Raw genomic sequence first — 11,097 nt, 5'->3', positions numbered from 1 at the left:
TTTGAATCATGTATTTTTAGGTAGTAAACTTTACTCATACCTGTTTTATTGCCACTGAACATATTAGCTGTTGGCCTGGTACTCAACCTTATGTTATTGCAATACTAACCACTTCAGGTAAAGGATAATTTTATATTAAACAATGTAGTTTGTTTGTTTATCCTCCAAGTTTTACTTTCTTACCTTCTCTAATTGGTTTTCTCTATCAAAAACCCTGCCATACAGATAGAAAAAACATAATACAAATTTGGTATTTTTCGTTTATGCCGTCTTTCTTTAATGCTTTCATCCATGTTCATGTTTATTTCTTATTTGAACAATTTATTTGAAGAACATGACTTTTAAGCTGTTATTATCTAAGAATCAGTCAAAAAAAAAAATTTTATGTTTTGTAAAAACACGTATACTTTTTGGTCCTGTTTTTGAAAAGTGCATTCAAAATATTATTGCAACTTCATTCGCTTACAATGATTTTGTGATATACTGGAAGCTGTAGGCTAGAGGTGTCAAGTTACTGTATCAAAACCTTATTTGTGGCGCAAATGTTACAATCTAGAATATGTTCCATGTTACACAGATGCAAATTTATTATTATACAAGATAGGAAGTCCTTAATTTTGATTATTAACACTTATTGGTATAGATAAAATTTATTAAACGAAGGGGCAACAAGTATTAGGCTATACATTTCTCTAACCAACAAACTATAAAAAAGTATTATATGCAAAGTCTCAGTTTAAATTTTTATTTATTTCTCATGCAATCTGTGGGCTATTTTAAATGTGTTTAGAAAGCTCAAATGGAAATAATCAGAATGGATAAGAAACTGTCGCTACGTCACATTGCTTGATCTTCTTGTGGTTGAGATTCCATGAAACAGGCTTAAACTTTGGGATTTGTTTAGACCGATGTGTAATGAGAATCGTTGAATATGCTTTGGTTTGTGGGGTTAAGTGTGTGGTGTTTTTCTCAAGTAGATATCCTATTGTTATGTGTTAAAAAAGCGTTATAGCAAAAGTATGCCTATTGTTTTAGCTTGAAAAAATTACTAGTAATCTTTCTTCAAAATAAGAAGTTGTTTACTATTAATTAAAGTAAGCAGTTATTAAAATTTGATTTATTTGTAGTCCCATCATATTTATAGTCTTTCTCAAAATATTGACAGTAGCAATTTCAAAATGTCAAGTTTCTGTATAATTTGCCAGGCAGTATGAGGGTTTGAATAACTTATATGAGGTTACTATGCTTCACTATTTTCATTTGAATTGAAAGTAATTGGTTAGAATATTAGTCGATATGTGCCTCCAGATTGCATAAATATATTGTGTTGAACTTAAAGTTGTTTGTTTGAATATTAACATCAAAAATAGTATGTGGAGTGTGAAATGAAAAAAACTTAGCATGGTTTCTAGTTGCAAGGGTGAAAGTAAATTTACTATGACAAATAAGACTAAAAATTGTTAAACCTAAACTATCAAAATCTAAACCTAAAATTGTTGTTTTATATAAATGTAGAATCATGCCTTTAAATCCCTGTAGCCCTGATTGTTTTGTGTGAAAGTGTGATATACAATCATCAAGTGTGAGAATCTCCCGTCCACTGAGTAGCCTTCCAAAAATTTGCACTTACATACAGTTACTTTTTGCTAAACTGACCTCAAATTATTGTGGCACTATGAAGAATCCAAATTTTTGTCCACAAAATCGCCTTCACAAGGAATCTTGTGGAACAGGCAATTGCCCACATCTGTGTTTCCGGTGCAATTCAAACCCGTTTGACCCAGACCTGGTGAAACCAATAGCCGCACCACATTGGCCAGATTTGGCGCCAACCAACAGAAAACGTTTCAACCTCCACCAGGGAACATATCAATAAATAGAAATCGCATTTTTGGCGTTAGCCAGCTTATATACTTAAAAACTAAAAAAACACCACAGTTGAGCTTGCAACGCCAAAAAGTTGGCTAACGCTTTCTTGTTTTTATTACTAACCCTGATGAGGTCAGCTGCTATCTGCTGCCGAAATGTCGATTTATACTTGGTTTACACCAGAAGAGCGATTTCTAACTATTGCCACGTTTCAACGTCCAGTTGTAAGCCATGTACAAGGCCAAATCGCTTAGCCTACCCGCAGGGCTCGAAATTTTTGGCGTCTACTCGTCGCCTAAAGTATCCACGCGTATTTGCCGAGTGCATGGGCCAGCAAATCGGACAAGGAAACGTCATTTTTGTCTGGCAACGGTTGCGGATTACGCACGCGGCTGCACGTCCATCCAGGTTTTTCTTGGAACTGCCAGCATTCGGGTCATTCGAAATCGAAGGCATTTGATCCGACTCGCGCCCAAAGCGAATCAAATCGACAAACGCCACTCTATAGCTGCACGTCGACGCCTGTCGTACATGTTGTTGTGTACTGTAGCCTTTTGCGGTTGTATGTCCTTGAGCGCCCGTTTCGTACCCACGTAGGGCCACGCCATGACGTCGCCTTCCCCAAATTTCGGCAAAACAGGCCACTGACTGCGGGTTCTCCAGCGCGCGCGGTTTCTCTATCGGACATCCAGTAGTGGTTTTCGGGTGCGCCTCTTTTTCCATGTAAATGTAAAAACCCACTCACAAATGGCTGCGTTTCGACGCCGCTGGTAGGAAACGAACAGAAAGGGAAACGTGAGAACTTCGCGCAAAACGCGCTCATAGACAAAACTACTAGTCCGCTCTTACTGTGCAATGCAGCGATAAACAGGGTTATTTAAGGTCTGAAGATCTGAAAACAACATCGAGTTTGAAACTTGGTTTGGAGCGATCTGATTGGCTGGAACAAAGTTCCCTCACGTAGGGTTCGTTTTGTGGAAAGTTTTAAAGAGTTACTTTAATGTAAGAGTTGTATATTGCTGCTGTGTGAAGGAAATAGCCAGTAGCGAGTTGCCCGGCTTCATGTGTGCGGTCTGTGCGGTAGCGGCATGCCTCAACGATTGCGTGTTCTAATCGAACCTTGCTCCGCCCCGGCAGTAATAGCAGCCCGTTCTTAAGCAACTGTGTCAAGTAGCCAGGCCCTGCCTTTGCTTGCCAGCCTTTTTTCAATCGCTGTGTGACAGATAGCAGCGCGCGCCCACTGCTCATCAGTAAGGAAAGGCGAACATTGCTGCCCTGTTACTGCTGCGACGCACGTCGGTCGCAAAAAGGATTCCTTCGTTTCAACCGCATTTTAAAAAGCAGCGTGTTTGTTCTGTCTAATTTTCGTGCCACGTTTGTACAGCTGACTTTTATTATTAGGCGGTAATGGTAACTTGAACATATTGGCTTAATGTTTCAATCGCTGGGTCCCTTTAAAAATCAGCCTGTTTTTTGTCCGTCCTATTTTTGTGCCGCTTTTGTACAGCTTACTATTATTATTAAGCGGTACTGGTAACTTGAAAGAATTGGCCTAATGTTTCAATCGCTTCGGAACTTTAGAAATTAGCCTCTTTTTATCTGTCCTGTTTTCATGCCGCTATTTTCACAGCTGACTATAATAAGCTGTAGTGTTAACTGGGAAAAAATGAGAGGAATGAAATTGTATTAGGAAAGTGTGTGCACCCTTTAAACCGAATCGGCCTTCCGTGTGATGCCGAGACGCTTTAAATTTCAACTTAAAAAATCCGTTCGCGCCCGCAGCGTTTTTTTGCGTCTGTTTATTTTCAAAAAGCGTTTAATGCCGATCAGTCATAAAGAGAATGCAGCTACTGCCGCGCCGGGTCAGCACTCGTTGTTGACTTAATTCCAGTGTCGAAATATTTGGCTAACGGGCGACGGTTAGTTTTTTTAGGGCGCATTTTTAAGGCAAGGTATGTGTGTTTATCCTCCGTTGCATATCTCGCTCCTGTTGTGCGCCATAGTTTATTGCTACATGCGAGACCACACAGTGAATATATGCGCGCCGCGCTGTGTAACCAAGGCACACATGTCGCGCCCAGATAATGCCGCAATTTGCTCGGATGTACAAACAAGCCGGGGATTTAGTATTTCGAGCAAAATTCTTGCGGTGTTTTGTGACCTTCTGCGATTTTTTTCACTCGGGAAATTGAAATATATAATGCTGTCCACACAATCATCAAGTGCACTGCAAGTTAACAGAGCCAAAAAAAGTGTAAAACACTGTACGTTGGAAGTTCGAACTGGAACTTAATTGTATAAGAAGTTGCTTATTCTCGCGCCCTAAGTGGAGCAGTTTTTGCCTTTGTCGTGAGCGCTCATCAAGGGAAGGCGAATCAGAAAATAGGGCGAACCGGACTGATAAAATTCATTTTAGTTTGAATTGTTGGCTTAAGAAAACTGGCCACTTTTTTAGGCCAAAAAATGAACAAGAACTTTCTCACCAAAAGAAGCCGCGAAACCAGCCTATTGAGCTGGTCGTAGTTTATAAAGGGAAGGCGAACCAGAGAATAGGGCGAACCTGCCCGGTAAAATCCCAACTCAGTTTGAATTGCCAGTTTAAGAGGAAAGGGTACTTTTTTAGGCCAAATAATGAACAAGAAGTTTTTTTGACTAAAAGTGCGCGAAAACCATCCTATTACGCTTGCCTTAGTCGTAAGCGCTAATAAAGGAAATGCGAACCAAATAATATGGCAAACCTGCCAGATAAAATTCAATTCAGTTTGAATTGTTGGCTTGAGATCACAGGGGACTTTTTTAGGCTAAAAAAATGAACAAGAACTTTTTTACCAATAGTGCCAACGAAAAACATCCTATGGAGCCTAAGTTTCTAATGGTGCAACAATTCCGAGGCCTGTATTCGGAGTGGAGTTGATAGGTTAAAAAATAAACCAGAACTTTTTACTAATAACACACAGCGAAAACCAGCCTATTAAACCTCAGTTGCTCGTGGTGCAACAATTCCGAGGCCTGTATTCTGTGTGGAGTTGACTGTGTTTGCTCTCCGACGTGGCACTTATCGCCGCCAGGCTCCCCGGGTTAATCATTGCCGCGTCGCCTCGCGCCAAACTATGCCGAGAATTATTTGACCTGTCTATATGGAGAGTGGCCGACGGCCAACGGCGCGTTATGCAACCGAAACGAGGATGGTCGCTCTTTTAACCGGCCGCGCTTTCGTTGTGCCATGTCTTTTACGAGCTTTTTAACGCTTGTGTGTGCAACTTTAACCACTCTTTTTGAATAAGGTAACTGGCTCCCTATCGAGTCTTATGTAATTCAGTAGAATCCTGCCATTTTTCCTTGGGAAACCGGAGTTTTTTTGCGCAGCATAAATATTTAAAATAACTACACATTTACCCAATATTTGCCTAGTATACATACTTTTCCACCACCACAAACAAAAGGTTAAAATGTTTATCTTCTGCCTTGCGCATTTTACAACTCCGGTCCTACCTCCGTGGCGGCACCTGCTTCCTATTGGAGATAGGTTGGGCTCGGACCACTACTGACCTGCTCAGAAATTCACGGCCTCTTCTTGGCCGATAGGGAGAACCGAGCCACAGCCCTTAATTTATTTATTCTTACTTTCTCTAAGTTAAGCTCACCATTTGTGAAAAAACTAGTGGAGACAGGTTGTCAGTGGACTGGGTTCAGAAAACCACCGACTTGTTCAGGAATCCCCGGCCTCTTTCTTTGCCAATGAGAAGAACCAACCCTTACCTACTTTCTTAACGTTTTCTTGGCCAATGGTTAAAAACGAGCCACATCCCCACGACCCTTACATACTTTATTTACTTTTTCTTACTTTCTTTTAGTTAATTCCACCATTGGCGGTCAAAAAAACTTAAGACATGTTGTCAGATGACGAGGCTCCGAAAACACTGACTTGTTCAAAAATTTCCAGCCTCCTTCATGGCCAATGGGAAGAACCAACCTACAACCCTTACTTTATGTACTTTTACTTTCTCGTAATTAGGAGCAATTTCTATGTATTGATATGTTGCCTGGTTGAGCTAACTGTATTTTCTCTAAGTTAGGTTCACCATTGGTTCACAAAAAAGTTGTGTGTTCAACCAGCGACTGTCACGACCGGTCGTTGATCGCGAACGAACGCCAAGCTGACGCGAGGCGATATTGATTAAGCGGCCCGGTGTTGGGGATGCAATTACCTCATTGTAGGCGAGCCTTGGGGAGACTTGATAACGCCTTCTTGCCCTCGCAGCCAGCCAACGAGGCCTCGCCGCCTTTTGTGCCCGAAAATCGAATTCGCGACGGGCCCCTCTTTTGTGTAGTTTGCTTCATCGCTGCTGGTTCTTGCGACGGCGACAAAGTAATTGTGTCGCAGTAAGTTCTGAAAAACGCTGCTTTGCTATTTATAGACGCTCGAAGGCGGAACATGTATGTTGAGTTTTGAAACACAATACACGTTTTATTTTACAGGTATTTCAATGAAAATGCCTAAGCTTAGATATTCGATAAGATCGTCATTTCGGTTGTTTACAAACGTTTCGGTAATATCTCATGCTATCACCAGTGTAAACATTCAAGTGAAGATAAAAACGAATTATCAATATTATATTAACTTGTATTTTTACACTGATGGTGGCATGAGGTATTGCCAAAATATTTGTTAAATGATATTGAAATAAACTTTTTGTTATTGTTAAATTCAGTCATTGGGCTTCCACATGCGGAATACCAATCCGTAATATTTTTTTGAGCCAACCAAAAAAACTAAAGGGAATAGAAAACGATTAACGCTGCGAAATGATGTAATGGGTTTTGAACGAGTTTTTTGGGTAGTTTTACTAACTGATGAGTTCAGTTTGTTTTGACACAAAGCTTAAAAGCGTTTTGTGTTGTTAAGTTTAGTTACTGAGATTTGACATGCGAAATTCCAATCCGGACTATTTTTTTCTACGCCAACCAGAAAAATTAAGTTAACAGAAAACGATTATTGCTGCTAAACGATGTATTGCGTTTTCAACGAAGTTTTGGGTCATTTCACTTCCTGATGAATTGAGTTTGTTTTAACACAACGCTACGAAGTGCAACTTAGGTGTTACACACTTAAGCGGAGATTTGGTGAGTCTGCAATGGCTTTCGGTGTACTAATGATATACGTAAGCCGTAATCGTTGGTCAAAAAGCAGCTTCAGAAAGGCTATACCGGTACCACAGTCGTTAATACACATATGTGTGACTTGTGTGTGCATCTTTTATTGAATACTTCGAGTTCAACCAATGAATAATTCACCTCCCTCCGCCCAAGCAACACACAAAACGCAAAAAATCTCGATTTCACCTTATCACGGACCTAAGGCACCGCCGGCACTAAAATCTCCGGCCGGCTTGCGCGTTTTTTCTGCCGAAACAGACTCGAAATGCCAGAAAAGTGAAATCTCGCATCGCTGCGGCTGCTTGAGTGCCCCGGGCGTCTTCCAATCTCCAATCATGCCGCCCGATCGCCCTTTTAATTGCCATGACGTTTCGATGCGAGTTTGATTTCTGCCGGGTATCATCAGACCTTACCCAAAACGCGTAGCTGCCGGTTTTTTGAGGTTTTTCTGGTGCGGAATAAGTTCGCCGCGCAGTTATTGACGGATTAGCTGAAGCGAACAAATGTAACCCGAAAAGGTTCGTCGTAATCAGTTCCGTTCTACTCGTTTTATTATGGATAAAATCTGCTCTAATAATGGAAAAGTGTATAAGTTCAGGCGGTTGGTTTGAAGCGATGGCCGCAATATGTTTTCTTTATTATATGGGCACAAAATTAAAAATAAAGCAATTTCGCGGGCCGCGTAAGTTGAATAAATTTTCAGTGATGGCGTTACAAAGTTGTGCCAATTATTGATGGTTTAGGTGTAGCGAACAACTGTAGGCCAGGGTTTGTCGTAATCAGTCCCGTTCAAGAGAGCCGCGTATTGTCAGCGAATTAAAGCTTCCAGAATAACGAGGATTAGCCTGTTAAAGTCCCGCCTAGATATCAGTAACAAACATTTGCATACTCGTTCGATGCGAACGCGAAAACAAAAAGGTCGTCGACACCGTTTAGGCCAGTGCTTCCAAACTGTGGGCCATATCCCAGTAGTGGGCTATGAGACTTTTTAAAGTGGGACTTAGAGCTATTTGCAAATATGGCAATTATACATTTTGTCTTACTAAAATAGTTGTTGGCGTATGTAAAATACCTTGTGACTGCGAACACTGTGCCTGCGAGTTGGTCAACTTCAGCAGACAGGAAACTTATCAAAGCTCCATTTGTTGTTAGACAAATGTTATCAAGGAATAATAATCCTTCTAACGTTGGAAAACATTTGTTTATCAATATGCCCTAGTCATCACTAGATGTGAAAAAAAAGCGATGGGCCACGATCTGAATTGAAAAAAAAAATTGGCCAAGGAATAAAAACTTGGCCAAGCCGGTCGCACAGTGCGTTTGCCATTCATCCTACGCTTTACAAGAGCAGCGCCCGACTTGCATATTTGCCTTTGCCGCAGCAGCTCAAACAACCGTGCTTTAGCCGGTGCGCGGTCATGCGTGACACCGCGTTGAGCGATTTGGCTTGACAGATGGAGGTTAGTTAACGCCTCGGACCAGTATTTGCCATTCTAGATTATTTTAATCTTGATTTGGCTTTTTTGATTTGGTTCTAGAATAGATGCAGGATTAAACAATCCAGATGTTCGATGTTTTTGGGGATTATTATAAAAAAATAATGTATAATCAAAAAACAGATTCGCTATCGAGGATAGATAATCCAGTGATTTCAAAAGTTTAAAATTTTCACGAATTGAAAAATAAACAATGAGGTATAAAATTTTGAGATTTCAGTAGATGGTCATGTTCAGTAAAATGTTTTATAAAACAGAAACTCTTGGTTGTAAATCTCCAAGCAAGACCCTTTATACAATTTTACACGGCATTACGCTTTAAACGTTGATTTTTTTATCAAAATGTATTATTTTCAAAAATTATTTTACTTTTTAGATTTTTCTATAAAAAATGGTTTCTGGATTAAATTTATTTCAATTCTATATGTTTACCGTAAAAAAAACGGCAACTATACTCGGCCCAACGTTTTCGCTCTGCGCTGCGGTTAAAGTACGGACACCGTTGCGCGTTAAATACCCGTCCAATTGCTGTCGCTTGTAATTAAGTTACGCTGTAGGAAAAAAAGGGAGGTGTGCCTATACCGGAGCTCGTCTAGTTGTTGTCGGCTTATCCTAATCCCGACGACAGCTCAAGTTGTTTTTGTCGTCTTGTTTGCTGCTAGTGTCAATTTCGGCTCGTATATTGGGGAAACACGTTAATCTGTTCGCCAGCAAATAAACAAACTTCAAACTTTTCGGTAGGCCTACACAAAGGACCGAATGCACTCCATTACTCCCCCCCCCCCCCCCCCCATAAGACCTTTTGCGTGAAATTCACGCCCAAAAGTACGCCAGTGACGTAAAACATCGCCGGCCTAGTGAATTTAAATTGAAAATTATTGCGTTTCTAACGTATATATCGCAAAATGGTGTAAAATTTCGAAAAACAAATTATTATTTTAGTGTGAATCTTTGGCGGCCACAAATTATGGAATGCAGTATACAGTCATGCCAAAAGGCACCCTGTGTACGATTATCGTTAAGTAAGCGGTTTGTGTTGGTAATCGCGACTTCAGTAGGTCTAGATCTGAGAAAATCACACGTGTATAATGATTAGTTCAGTGAAGTTCTTCAGCTATCAGATAGCGCTTTTTAACCGGATTATCAACGAAAGTGACATTTCCGCCTTAGTTTTGAACAGCACCGCTTATAAAAGTCCCGTTCTGAAGTCACACACGCGGAAACTACCGTTTTTTTCCTTAACTCCAGCACGCATAATGCATTAGAGAAGGTGTTTTAGGAAAGTTAGGCGGGTGCGTGCAACATCGACCCGATTGCCGAAATCGCTCACTTAACCGATCGATTTCGTCCGGAAAAAAAATTAGGCAAGTCCGCAGCGCACCAGTACACGCACGATTAGGGCTACCTCTCAAATTAGCCGTTATGTGCTGCCCGGCGAAATAAGTCGCGACGCTGGTCTACAATCCTACCACAACGAACATTAATTAGGGTTAGGGCGCGAGTTAGCGTTACCGTTTGGGTAGGTTAAGCTAATTATTAAATAATAATACTTTTTTGAACGTTCGCCGTCCTAAAACCCTATTTAACAATTCGTAATAATTCCTAACAAAAATAGGCACTTTGAGACTATAGGTTTATGCCAATTGACCAATTTAGGTGTTTACTGTGTTGATAAACACGTAGCACCCGCCCTCACCCAAACACTAATCGACACCCTAACAACCTAAATATTCAACGTTGCTTAAAAATTGTTTCGGCGCTGTGGTAGGATTCTAGACCGGCGCCAAAATCGCCGACAGTGCTTGGCGAAAGATGCCAAGCGTGCGAAATTGTGTTTAATTAAAGCGGTCCACTTGCGTTGTCCAAATCACCTGTTCGCGCTTTTTAATTGCTGCTGTTGTGAGGTAGTTGATGCCTTCGGTTATGCTGTCACACGTTGTTCACACTTCCTTTTCGTAGTGCTTGTGATATACCTTTCAAATTTTCAGTTTTGCTTGAAGCATAGAAAGCTGATGGATGTTGTGGCTGAACACTTCTGTTTGTTCGGCCAATTTCCGCGATTTGGCGCCTTTGAAGCAAACCCAGCATGCGTTCCCATTGTCAATCAGAGAAATCTAAAAAGTGTTTAGGAGCTTGGCAGCTTGTAATAATGGAAGTTGTGACTGAAATGCATGGAAAGCCTAAAATATTATTTGCAACTTTAATAAAACTTTATTTTTTTCCCATTGTCAAAAGGGAAATCTGAAAAGTATTTCAAGTGCTTGGCAGCTTCTAATACTGAAAGCTTTGACTGCAATACATGGAGAACTATAAAATATTTTTTTTTTAACTTTACTTTATTGAAAACTTGGTTTGAAATATGTTGAGGCAGTTTTCTTGTCATACAGAGAGAAAACCACAATTAATTTAGTTTTAGTTTTTCTTTATTGTTGTTTTGTTGATGCTTATACCTTTGGATGATGCCTTAGAATATCCTTAGTCAGCACCACACTTGTAGACACAATTTGCAGGATTTGTTTTAATGTTTGACCCATGCACGATAACCAAATATTAAATTCGGTTTTATTTTACAGGT

Source organism: Ascidiella aspersa, chromosome 4 (genome assembly GCF_963924565.1).
Source record: "Ascidiella aspersa chromosome 4, kaAscAspe10.2, whole genome shotgun sequence".
NCBI lineage: Eukaryota > Metazoa > Chordata > Ascidiacea > Phlebobranchia > Ascidiidae > Ascidiella > Ascidiella aspersa.
Note: the sequence above shows the minus strand (reverse complement) of the source record.